This window comes from Alligator sinensis, unplaced genomic scaffold (assembly GCF_000455745.1).
Source record: "Alligator sinensis unplaced genomic scaffold, ASM45574v1 scaffold32_2, whole genome shotgun sequence".
Classification (NCBI taxonomy): domain Eukaryota; kingdom Metazoa; phylum Chordata; order Crocodylia; family Alligatoridae; genus Alligator; species Alligator sinensis.
In genome coordinates this window covers 188,762-200,821 of record NW_005842670.1, presented here as the reverse complement: position 1 = coordinate 200,821, position 12,060 = coordinate 188,762, and the positions used below count along the sequence as shown (strand labels likewise).

Here is a 12,060-nt window from a genome sequence, read left to right as displayed (position 1 = left end):
GGTGCTCTCCCCTGCCTTGGGGGTCTTCAAGAGTTTAGATAAGCATCTAGCTGGGGTCATCTGAACCCAGCCCTCTTCCCTGCCTATGCAGGGGGTCAGACTCGATGATCTATTGAGGTCCCTTCCGACCCTAACATCTATGAATCTATGAGCACATCAGGTTCACTGTCCACCGCAAGGTTGACAAATCAACTAACAGGACTGAAGTCCTGGACTTCAAAAATGCTGACTTCAACAGGCTCAGGGCATTAGTAGGGAAGGCAATGTGGGACTAGGGACAGAAGGTGAATGGGGTGCATGAACAGTGGTTGTTCCTAAAGAACACGATCCTTGAAGCACCAAAGAAAACCGTTCCCATGAAGAGGAAAGGTAGCAGAAGGGCTGCAAGCCCTGGCTTGATAGGGATATTGCAGTCCTCTTGGAAAAAAAAAAAAAGAGGTACACACAGTGGAAGCCAGGGACAGTCCTCAAAGAGGGCTACACAACAGTGGCTCCCACTTGTAAGGAAATGATTAGGAAAGCTAAGGCGACGACTGAGTTTAAGTTAGCCAAGGGAGTCACAGGCAATAAGAAGTCCTTCTTTAGGTATGTAGGGAGCAGAAGAAAAACAAATGGAAATGTGGGACCCCTGCTTAACACCTCAGGACAGCTGGTAATGGACATTCAGGAGAAAACTGAACTCCTGAGTGCCCACTTTACTTCGGTATTTCACTGGACCAAGGGGAAAGACAAGTGAGATAAGGATCACAGGGAGCATGGTAGGAATGATAGCCTTCCCACTGTAGATGCTGAGCTGGTGCACAACCAACTAGAAAAGCTAGACATTTATAAGTCAGCCGGACCAGATGGACTTCACATGAGAGTGCTGATGGAGCTGGCTGAGGCCATTGTGGAACCCCTGGCAATACTCTCTCAGAAATCGTGGTGCCCAGGGGAGATCCCTGAGGATTGGAAGAGAGCCAACATTGTGCCCATCTTCAGAAAGAGTGAGGACCCAAGCAACTATAGGCTAATCAGCCTAGTCTCCATCCCAGGGAAAATCCTGGAAAAACTCTTTAAAGAATCTATGTGTGATACGCTTGTTGAGGGTAAGATTCTGAACAACAACCAGCATGGCTTCATCGCAGGTAGGTCTTGTCTTACCAATCTCATCTCCTTCTATGAACAGGTCTCTTGCCACCTGGACACAGTAGAGAAGGTTGACATTATATACCTAGACTTCCAAAAGGCTTTAGATCTAGTACCCCACAATATCCTTGTGGAAAAATTGGCAGATTGTGGGCTTAACTGCTCAACAGTTCAGTGGCTGGAAAACTGGCTGCATAGTAGGACCCAGAGAGTTCTCATGAACGGATCTGTATCATCCTGGTGAGAAGTGGCTAGTAGTGTCCCTTAGGGGTCTGTGCTTGGGCCGGTGCTTTTCAACATCTTTATCAATGATTTGGATGTGGGGGTGAAAAGCTCACTGGCCAAGTTTGTGGATGACACCAAGTTATGGGGGAGCGTGGTCATGCCAGAAGATAGGCTGCAGATACAGGTGGACCTGGACAGGCTGGAGAGTTGGGCGGACCGGAACCAGATGAAGTTAAACACTCAGAAGTGTAAGGTGCTCCATCTGAGGACAAACAATCCCCAACATGCCTACAGGCTCGGTGGTGATAATTTGACTTGCACCATGGCCGAAAGAGACCTAGGGGTAGTGATCAACCATCACGTGAACATGAGCTGGCAGTGCAATGCAATGGCCAGCAGGGCAAACAACACACTGGCATGCATTAACTGTTGCATCTCATGCAAAACTAAGGAAGTGATACTTCCACTGTACTCAGCACTGGTGAGACCACAGCTGGAGTACTGCATCCAGTTCTGGGTGCCACACTTCAACAAAGATGTGGAAAAACATACGGGTGACTGTTCTCTGGGACCTCTCAAGTTCAGGGATTTGTAAGACAAGCCATACGAGGAGAGGCTGAGGGACTTGGGTCTCTTCAGCCTATGGAAGAGAAAACTGAGAGGGGACTTGGTAGCAGCTTAACACTACATCAGGGGAGTGGAGTACATCAAGAACTCAGTGAACAGCTGTTTACCAGGGCACCCCTGGGAATACCAGGAGCAATGGATACAAACTCCTGGAAGGCCACTTCAGACTTAGTTCCAGGAAAAACTCCTTCACATTCAGGGTGTCCAGACTGTGGAATAAACTCCCTCCAGTGGTGGTGCAGTCACCTACCTTGGAAATCTTCAAAAGGAGACTGGACGGTCACCTCGCTGGGGTCACTTGACCCCAGTTGTCTTTTTCTGCCTAGTGCAGGGGGACTGGACCCGATGATCTGCAAGATCCCTTCCAGCCCCTTACAATCTATGAATCTATGTCACAGACTACATGCTATTGATCATTGACTAAATAATGTGACGAAAAGTGTTCCAACGTCCTAGCAATGCCAGCACAAATTAAAATATTTTTTGGCAGACCCAACAGAGAGCCCAAGTCATTTAGGGAGCCCAGAGCTGAACAGCCCTCTCGCCTCTAGAGGTGCTATCTCCAGGGCTGGTGCGAGGTATGCTGACAATGATACTAGTATGCAGACTCCATCTGTTCTGTGGATAGAAAAGGGAATTCACCCTCAATGTCTACTAGTCTGGCACCTTTCACTAAAAGAATCAAAATGTGTTACACAAACTCCAGGTTGTTATTGATGAAAAAACCTATAGTCAAGCAGAAAAGATCCCTCGTGTGTATCTGTGAGGGTGCGTGCAGGCTATATATACACGAGTCATTTTGTGGAGCAATATCACTTTTATTAGAGCATTTTTTCCTGTAGTTATCCTTTGTCATGACATGGTTTTAATACCAAAATTAACCGTGCTGTTGCTTTTTGTCTTATACTTTGTCCTTTGAATACATTGTCATGGGTGAGAAGTCTGCATTATTTTAGTATTTATTGGGTCTGGTTACTGCTTTATTTTTAATTATTAAAGCCAAGATTTTCAAGAGTTCACAAATGTTAAGGTCTCCATCATTTAGTGCCAAAACCAAGACCAGAACAGTCTGACTTTCACTGCTGCTGGGCACCCACAAATTGTCTTCATTTGGAATTTGCCTCTGAAAATTAGCTCCTATGGTTTTCAAGTTGACCATCAAGAAAATAAATGCTACTGTTTGCCTCAACTGTTTCTCTAGCTGTGTTTTCAATTGACTTGTATGTTGCTATTGAAGATGCCTCTGGAAACAAGAACATTTCAAAATACATTCTGGATCTCATAATTTACAAATACTGAACATGTCTCTTTTCCAGTGATCGGGGGGGCGTGGCTATTTTTTGGGTGAGTGACTTGTCACCTGAAAGGGGTCTGATTTTTTTTTTTTTTTTCCAGAAAATGTTAAGCACTTGCTCTCTAAAATTCTGTATCCTTCAAGTATGTATCAACAAATTGAAGCATTGCAAATTACTATTCCCTTTTCAAATCCTGAATGTTTGGTTCTACAATATGGCTATATAGTTATAAGATAGATGTATGCTTTTAGGTTTGATTAAAAGAACTGTTACATAGGTATTTGTATATTTTTCTATTTTTTAAAAAGCACATAAGAAAATGAACACATGTCTACAAAAGACCTTTCACCTGCCACAAATGTATCTCCCTCAGTCCATTAGCCAATGTTATTATATCCAGCCTGTTCCATTGCTTGAGAACCTGGCAAACTGTTTAGGATTCATAGCATACACGAAAGTCAGCAGATCTGTGCTGAGTCAGAGCAGGAAGGGAAATGAGTTCTAGCTGAGGAACAAATACATTTCAAAGAAAGGGGTAAGTTCAGCTGATGAATATTATGACTACATAGTTTCACTGTATATATAACTGCATATGTCGGGATTTGCTGGCTCCTTGTAAGTCATTATCTTAGGAAATAGCATGCCCATTCTTAGGGTGTTTTCTGCTTTGGTTTAGAGATAAGGACAAAGCAATGGAGGCTGGTTCCTAAAAATCTTTGGATTCCTGCTGTTTAAAATGCCATCAGCAAGTCTCAGTCACAGGAGCTGAACATTATGAGTGTTCTGACAACTTTCCTGAAGGTTGCATTTCCTGTTGTCATGGAAATAAGACAGGAGCACTGAAAGCTCGGTAATGGGCTCTAAAATAACAACTATTTATAGATATTAAAAAAAATTCAGCCGGCGTAGGTAAAAATAGATCTTCAGTGATATCACATTTCCTAAGATACAGTCTGTGTTGGTGGTATTCTGTGGTTGTGGTTTTGGGGGTCCTCCTCTGTCTAAGGTAATGTAAGCTGAGTATTTATAGTGCACTCCCAATTGGCATGGCTGTGGAGGAGGGGTTTTTAGGTAGTTCCCGTAGGGATAAGGAATATATATATTTGTAGATGAAGGATTAAATTTTTGTTTTGACTGTCTGAAAAAGCTCGTGTACACAACTGAGCATTCCTTATACCCTGGCTGACAGTCATAAAGGAATCCGTTACTGCAGCCATTTTCCTTTAGCCAGGGATTTATCAGAAGCTCTTCCCGTATCCGGTGCTATTCCAGGTTTGTCTGAGGGTTTATCCAATACATGGTACAGTTTACGTACCGATTTGTCTTTTATCAGTGACCTTTTATTATGCCATATTGAGCCTTCTTCACCTGGGTTTCTAGCTCTGCAGGTCTCTTAATGGTTAAGCAGATATTTGACTTTGGCACCATAGTAACATCTTACTTATCAAATAATCCACATTTTTTATCAAGGCAAATTGTTATGCTAATACACCAGACTGAGAAAATTAAGCAGTGTTTTTCTCCCATAGTTTATTTTTAAAACATGCACATTGTAAGATGCAGGTAAACATGAACAGAATATGCATCTGCTTTCTGCATTTCTTTGTATAGATACCTGCAATACTGCCCCATGACTTCTTTTAATAATAAAAAGCACGTGAATTTTCAAACAGTTTATTAAATTTGGACTGTAATTTGGGACAGTTTTCTTTGCTAGTCTCCTCTTCTCAAAAATCAATACAGGTGCACTTTAAGCAAAATGCAGTGATTTCTGCAGTTTTTTTGGGATGATTCTTTTATTGGTCCAACTGTATGGTTAGAATAAAGTTAGGCAAGCTTTTGGATGCAAGACATTCTTCATCAAGGTTTTGCACTAATCTCAGTTATTGGGTAATGCTATTACTACTGCACAAGTACAGGAATATCAAATTATCTGACCCCATGGGTTAGATGAGTGCTGCTGGGCTGGTCTGTGAGCTGAACTGGACTGCCCCCTACACAGCACCTGAAGCATTGGGTCCAGTCTGGGTGCTGCATGCAGCATGTGCTGGACCCTAGGGCTAGCACAGGGCATATACTGCTGTGGTGCATGAGCTGGACAAGGGGTCAGTCTGGGATGCTGTATGCGACCTCTGGTGTCACATGCAGAACTGGGTCCAGCACATATGCCATGGATAGTGCACACCCCATGCTGGCCCCAGTGCCACCTGCACAGTGAGCCCTGGGGCCAGTGCAAGCCACACGTGGCATGAAAGACTGGACCTGGTGCTGCATGTGGCACAGGGGATCTGGGGTGTGGGCCATGTGATGCTCTGTGCTGGCCTCTTGTGCTGCATGCAGGGCATCTGGTGCTGGGTCCAGCTCGTGTGCTGCATGTAGCTTGCAGGACAGGGACTGGTGCATAGGGTCAGTCCACCGACCCACATATTAGATCATTTGGCTCCAGGGACCATGCTGGGCCCATGGGATGGATGTTTGTCACCCTTGGACTACTACATGTGGAACTTCAACGGGGGCTCACTGGCACCCCCATCACAATGCGGGGCCGTGGCCACACCCCTTTTGGCTGTGTGGTACATGCTCAGTGAGATCTCTTCATTGCATATGTTCCATACAGCTGAAGGGGGTATGGCCACACTCCCCATCCTGCCATCCTAAGTCCACCCACAATCAAGCCAACACACAGTTTATTAGTTGCTGATCAGCAGATGCTCAGGACTACAGTAGAAAGGGAGGGACCCGTGTAGTTTCATAGTTTCATAGTTTCTAGGGTCGGAAGGGACCTGGGCAGATCATCTAGTCCGACCCCCTGCCATGGCAGGAAAGAGTACTGGGGGTCAAACGACCCCAGCAAGATGGTCATCTAACCTCCTCTTAAAAACCCCCAGGGTGGGAGCCTGCACCACCTCACTTGGAAGCTGGTTCCAGACCCTAGCCGCCCTGACCGTGAAGTAGCGCCTCCTGATGTCCAACTTAAACCTTCCCTCTGCCAGCTTGTGACCGTTATTCCTGGTCACTCCTGGCGGCGCCCGGGGGAACAGGGACTCCCCCAGTGCCTGTTATTCCCCCCTGACTAGTTTATAGCACGCCACAAGATCCCCCCTCAGCCTTCTCTTCTGGAGGCTGAACAGGTTCAGGTCCCGTAACCTTTCCTCATAGGACCTGCCCTGCTGTCCCTTGATCATGCGAGTGGCCCTCCTCTGGACCCTCTCGATGCTGTCCACATCCCTCTTAAAGTGCGGCTCCCAGAACTGGACGCAGTACTCCAGCTGCGGCCTGACCAGTGCCGCATAGAGGGGGAGGATCACCTCCTTGGTCCTGCTTGAAATGCATCTGTGGATGCACAACAAGGTACAGTTGGCCTTCCTAGCCGCCTCCCCACACTGCCGAGCCATGTTCATCTTGGAGTCAATAATGACTCCAAGATCCTTTTCCACCTCCATAGGAGGTGTAGGATACGAGTGAAATCCTTTAGCGGGGCTGTTGGGAGAGTCCGTCATGACACTTGCTTGCATTCTACATGTTTTGAAATCAGCACTCACTATCCTTTACTACCATGAGCCTTGAATTAGCTTACAAATTCAGAGTCAGTTGAAGCTGGCAATAAAACTCTTTGACTTTGAAGGCTTAGTCTACTCTACCCAGCTATGCTTTGTGAAAAGATAAAAGCCCCTAGCTTATATAGTTCTGCCAGCAAGAACCTAGTATGCATCTAGGTATGCTGATAGAAGAGTGATTTTTGTTAGTTTATTTTGTACTACTCAGGAAAGTGACATAGCTCTCTTGACAATATGCTGCATCTCTCCTAGGAGCTCTGCTGACATAGCTGAATTGCAGCAGCTGAGGCTCTGTAGCTTAGACCTGAGATGGGAAACTCATCTGGCTCCAGATGAAGGACCCAGGACTGATCCTAAGGCCAGATGAACAGCAGGGGGCTGGTGCCATGGGCTGGATTCCCCCTGGCATGCTGAATCCTCTGGTTGGTTTGGGACTGTGTTGCATGTGGTACCCACTCTGACTGGATCAGGAAACAAGCTGCACATGGCACTTGCTCCAGCCGGTCTGGGACGGACACTGCATGCAGTGTGTGTCCTGGGCTGGCTGGAGCAGGTGCCAGATCTGGCATGCAGGGGATCCATGGAGCTCCCCTCCCTGCATGCTGGATCCTGCACTTGTTCTGGCTGGTGCTGGATCTGGTATGTGGGAGTGTGGAGGGGGATCCTGGACTGACCCTGAGCCTCAGGGCTTGGTACTTGTGCTGGTACTCTTTAACATCTTCATTAATGATCTGGAGTCGGGAGTCAGATGCGAACTGGCAAAGTTCATGGATGTCACCAAATTATGGGGGAGGGTGGTCATACCGCAGGACAGGCTGGGGATACAGGCCAACTTGAACATGCTCTCAAGGTGGGCTGACCAAAACTGGATGGTCTTAAATGTAGAGAAGTGTAAGGTGCTGCACTTCAGTAGGAAAAACCCCCAACATACTTACAAGCTTAGCAGTGCTGCACTGACTAGCACCATGATGGAAAGAGACTTGGGGATCCTGACTGATCACAAGATGAATAGGAGTCACCAATGCAGTGCTGTGGCTGGCAAAGCAAACCAAACTCTGGTGTGCATCTACCGATGCATCTTAAGCAAAACCAGGGATGTCATTCTCCTGCTTTACTAGGCCTTGGTGAGGCCGCAGCTAGAGTACTGCATCCAGTTTTGGGCCCCCCGCTTCAGGAGGGATGTGGAAAAGCTTGAGAGAGTCCAAAGGAGAGCCACTCATATGGCTTTCCCTCCAGGCCTTGGATCTTACAAGGAGAGGCTGAAGGATTTGGGATTCTTCAGTCTGGAAAAGAGAAGGCTTAGGCGGGACTTGGTGGCAGCCTACAATTATATAAGAGGAGTACATCACGACCTGGGAGAACAGCTCTTCACCAGAGCTGCCCAAGGGATAACAAGGTCTAACGGTCATAAACTCCAGGAAGGCTGAATTAGACTAGACATAAGAAAAAAGTTCTTTACAGTGCATATGTCCAGGGTCTGGAACAGACTTCCCCCAGAGATGGTGAAAGCACCTACTCTGGGCTCTTTCACAAAACATCTGGAAATTTTTCTTGCTGTGATCCCAGCTGACTTCCTGCCTAAGGCTGGGGGGCTGGACTCTATGATCTTACGAGGTCCCTTCCAGCCCCTAATGTCTATAAAATTTATGAAATCTATGAAGTGACTGCGTGCTGGATCTGGCCTGCGGGTCTTATTTTTGACACCCTCGGCTTAGGTGAACCCCCAAAAGACAATGTTCTGGTGCTTAGAGGAAACAAGGCTGTTAAGCATAATGATACAATATGAACACTTCTATTATAAATGTGGAATGTTAATAACACTCATAACATTTATTTAAATCCATAGACATTGGTACATGTTTAGCACACTAAACTCTCAGCCCTTACAAAATAGCATTTCAAAGAATGCATTTTGAAGTGGGTAGTAAAATGCAATTAGGCATGTAATTGTTGTTTTGGAGGCCTAATCCAATTCCCATTGAAGTCAATGGTAGTCTTCCAATGACTTCAATAGACGTTGAATTTGAGTCTTACACATCGTAGGAGCATGCTTTGGTGGAAAGAAAAAAGAAAAATTAGCCTATAAAATTACTCTGCATTTTTGCATAAATCTACAATGAACAACAATAATTAAATCATGACCCTTTCTTGTCATATGTAAAATGTCTGGGGAAACAGCAACCTACTGCTGGATGGAAAAGGTCTGATCATCAACAAATTTGCCTGCTGCCTAGCTGATACAACTGGCATTTTTGCACATTTTCTAACTGCACTGAAAGTGTCTGATTTCCTTGCAGAAGGGAGGATAAATTTGTACTTTATAAACTAACTAAATCAGATATGTATAGCATAAGCTTCTGTAAGCAGTGGCTTCCTTATCACATGCACTGCAGGAAAGAGATCTGCTAGGTAGAAAGGAGTGATTAGAATACAAGGGCAGGGAAGTGGAGAGAAAAATGGAGGGGGCTCTGCTGAGAGAGGCAAGGTAAGTAGGAGACAGAAAAATTAACACACCGAAGGCCATGTGGGTTATGAAAGCTTATCCAGGTAATGGGAAAAGAATCTGTAGTCTTGGTTTAGACCATATTTAACAGAATCCAGTCTGTGGATGATTTCTTGTTCTGCAATTTCCCATTCAAGTTCATTTTTTAAGTTTTATTGTCTAAGAACAGCTACTCTGAGGTCAGTGATTAAATGTCTAGGGAGGTTAAAATGTTCTGCCACAAGCTTGTGTGTTTTTCTGAAGCCAATGTTAGTTCAGAGTTCATTCATTCTTAGATAGGGGTCTCCCTGTCTGTCTAATGTAGACAATAGATGGGCACTATAAGCAGGTCATAGATTCATAGATGCTAGGGTCGGAAGGGACCTCAACAGATCATCGAGTCCAACCTCCTGCCTAGGCAGGAAAGTGCTGTGGTCAGATGACCCCAGCCAGATGCCTATCCAGCCTTCTCTTAAAGACCCCAAGGTAGGGGAGAGCACCACCTCCCCTGGAAGCCCATTCCAAATTCTGGCCACCCTTACCGTGAAGAAGTTTTTCCTGCTATCTAGCCTAAATCTGCTGTCAGTTTGTGACCATTGTTCCTTGTTACCCCAAGAGGCACCCCAGTGAACAGAGCATCTCCAATCCCTTGCTGCGTCCCCCTAATAAATTTGTAGGTGGCCACAAGATCACCTCTCAGCCTTCTCTTGTGGAGGCTGAAGAGGTCCAGGTCCCTGAGTCTCTCCTCATAGGGCTTGTCCTGTAAGCCCCTAACCATATGAATGGCCCTCTTCTGGACCCTCTCGAGTCTATCAACATTCTTTTTGAAGTACGGTGCCCAAAACTAGACTCAGTACTCTAACTGCGGTCTGATCAATGCCGCATAGAGGGGAAGTATCACCTCCTTGGATCTATTTGTCATGCATCTGCTGATGCACGATGAAGTGCAGTTAGCTTTGCTGATGATTTCGTCATACTGGTGACTCACGTTCATCTTGGAGTCCACTATGACTCTGAGATCCCTTTCCACTTCTGTGCTGCTGAGAGGGTCACTTCCCAACCAGTAGGTATGCTGGATATTTGTCCTTGTTGTACTGCATCCTGTTGTGTACTACCCACTTTTCTAACCTGTCCAGGTCTGCTTGCAATCGTTCCCTACCCTCCAGAGTGTGCACTTCACCCCACAATTTAGTATCATCCACAAACTTGGACAGAGTACACTTCACACCCACATCCAAGTCACTGATGAAGATATTGAACAGTACAGGTCCAAGGACTAAACCCTGTTGTTGTACTGCATCCTGTTGTGTACTACCCACTTTTCTAACCTGTCCAGGTCTGCTTGCAATCGTTCCCTACCCTCCAGAGTGTGCACTTCACCCCACAATTTAGTATCATCCACAAACTTGGACAGAGTACACTTCACACCCACATCCAAGTCACTGATGAAGATATTGAACAGTACAGGTCCAAGGACTAAACCCTGCAGGAACCCACTACCCACATCCTTCCAGGTCGATGCTGACTTGTCTACTACCACTCTCTGGGTGCAACTGCTAAGCCAATTTGCCACCCACCGGACCATGTAAACATCTGTCACAGCCTCTTAATTTATTTATGAGAATGGGATGAAATACCATATCAAAGGCCTTGCTAAAATCCAGGAAAACAACATCCACCTCTATTCCTGCATCTAAGCATTTTGTGACTCTGTCATAAAATGAAACCAGATTGGTCAGGCACGATCTACCTGCTACAAATCCATGCTGGTTTCCCTGCTGCACTATTTTTCCTGCTGGACTCCCACAAATATGATCCTTCATAATCTTTTCAAAGACCTTTCCAAGGACGGAGGTGAGACTGACTGGCCTATAATTACTCAGATCCTCCTTCCTCCCCTTCTTGAAAATAGGGACCACATTGGCCCTTTTCCAGTCCTCCGGGACCTGACCCGAGCTCCAGGAGCGCTCAAACAGCTGTGCCAGTGGTTCTGCTATGACATCAGCCAATTCCTTCAGTACTCTCAGATGCAGCTCACCTGGGCCTGTTGACTTAAACACATCCAGTGCATCCAAGTGACTCTGCACCAAGTCAGCATCGACAGTTGGTGGGCTGGTGTCCTCTGATGCCCATCTAAGAACCCATTAGGAGACTTATCTTGAGCCCTGTTCAGGAATACTGAAGCAAAAAAACTCATTGAATAGCTTAGCCTTGTCCCTACCTATCTGTCACTAATTGTTATGGTGTATATGATATTGGTAGAGGTCCAGGTAAATGAACCTCAGATGCTATATTCAGTGTTATCTGGTTCAGGGGTGATGTAAATAATCATGAAGCTCTGAGAAGCTACTTTTCCTGCTGAGAAATGTGAAGCCCCATGCTGCTGTATCTAGACTGCTTCTGAGATTAGCAGGGTTGTTTAAAGCAGTCTCAAGTATCTCCACATTATGCTGCTTCTCAGCCGTTTCACTAAGATTGACAGGGGGCATCCACGCTTCTAGCTCTCTGGGCCTGGGGCTTGAATGTAGGATGCCTGCCTGGATATGAACTTGCAAGCCTACAGGTCTGGAAGGTAAGATACTGGCCCCTTGATATAGCCTATGGATATTTCTAGATATGACTATCTCATTTGGATATTGGAAATAAATACATAAATCTCAATGCTGCATGCAGTCTGCAGTGTAAACATCTCTTTCCATATCTTTCTCACTTGAAAGATTTCTCAGAGCCTGATGACCATTTCCAA

General features: G+C 45.7%; 1 protein-coding gene and 1 long non-coding RNA gene across 3 annotated transcripts in view; one reads left to right on the top strand and one right to left on the bottom strand.

Moving 5' to 3' along the window:
* Positions 1-12,060, bottom strand: part of LOC112551938 — a 46,561-nt gene that overhangs the window by 13,409 nt on the left and 21,092 nt on the right. The gene's annotated exons all lie outside the window — the stretch shown is intronic.
* Positions 3,731-12,060, top strand: part of SSX2IP (SSX family member 2 interacting protein) — a 69,260-nt gene continuing 60,930 nt past the window's right edge. The window contains exon 1 of one of the 2 annotated variants that reach the window (XM_025215749.1): positions 3,731-3,810. The gene's annotated coding sequence lies outside the window, so the exon portion shown is untranslated. The remainder of the gene's footprint in view (positions 3,811-12,060) is intronic. The other variant, XM_025215755.1, reaches the window with a different exon arrangement.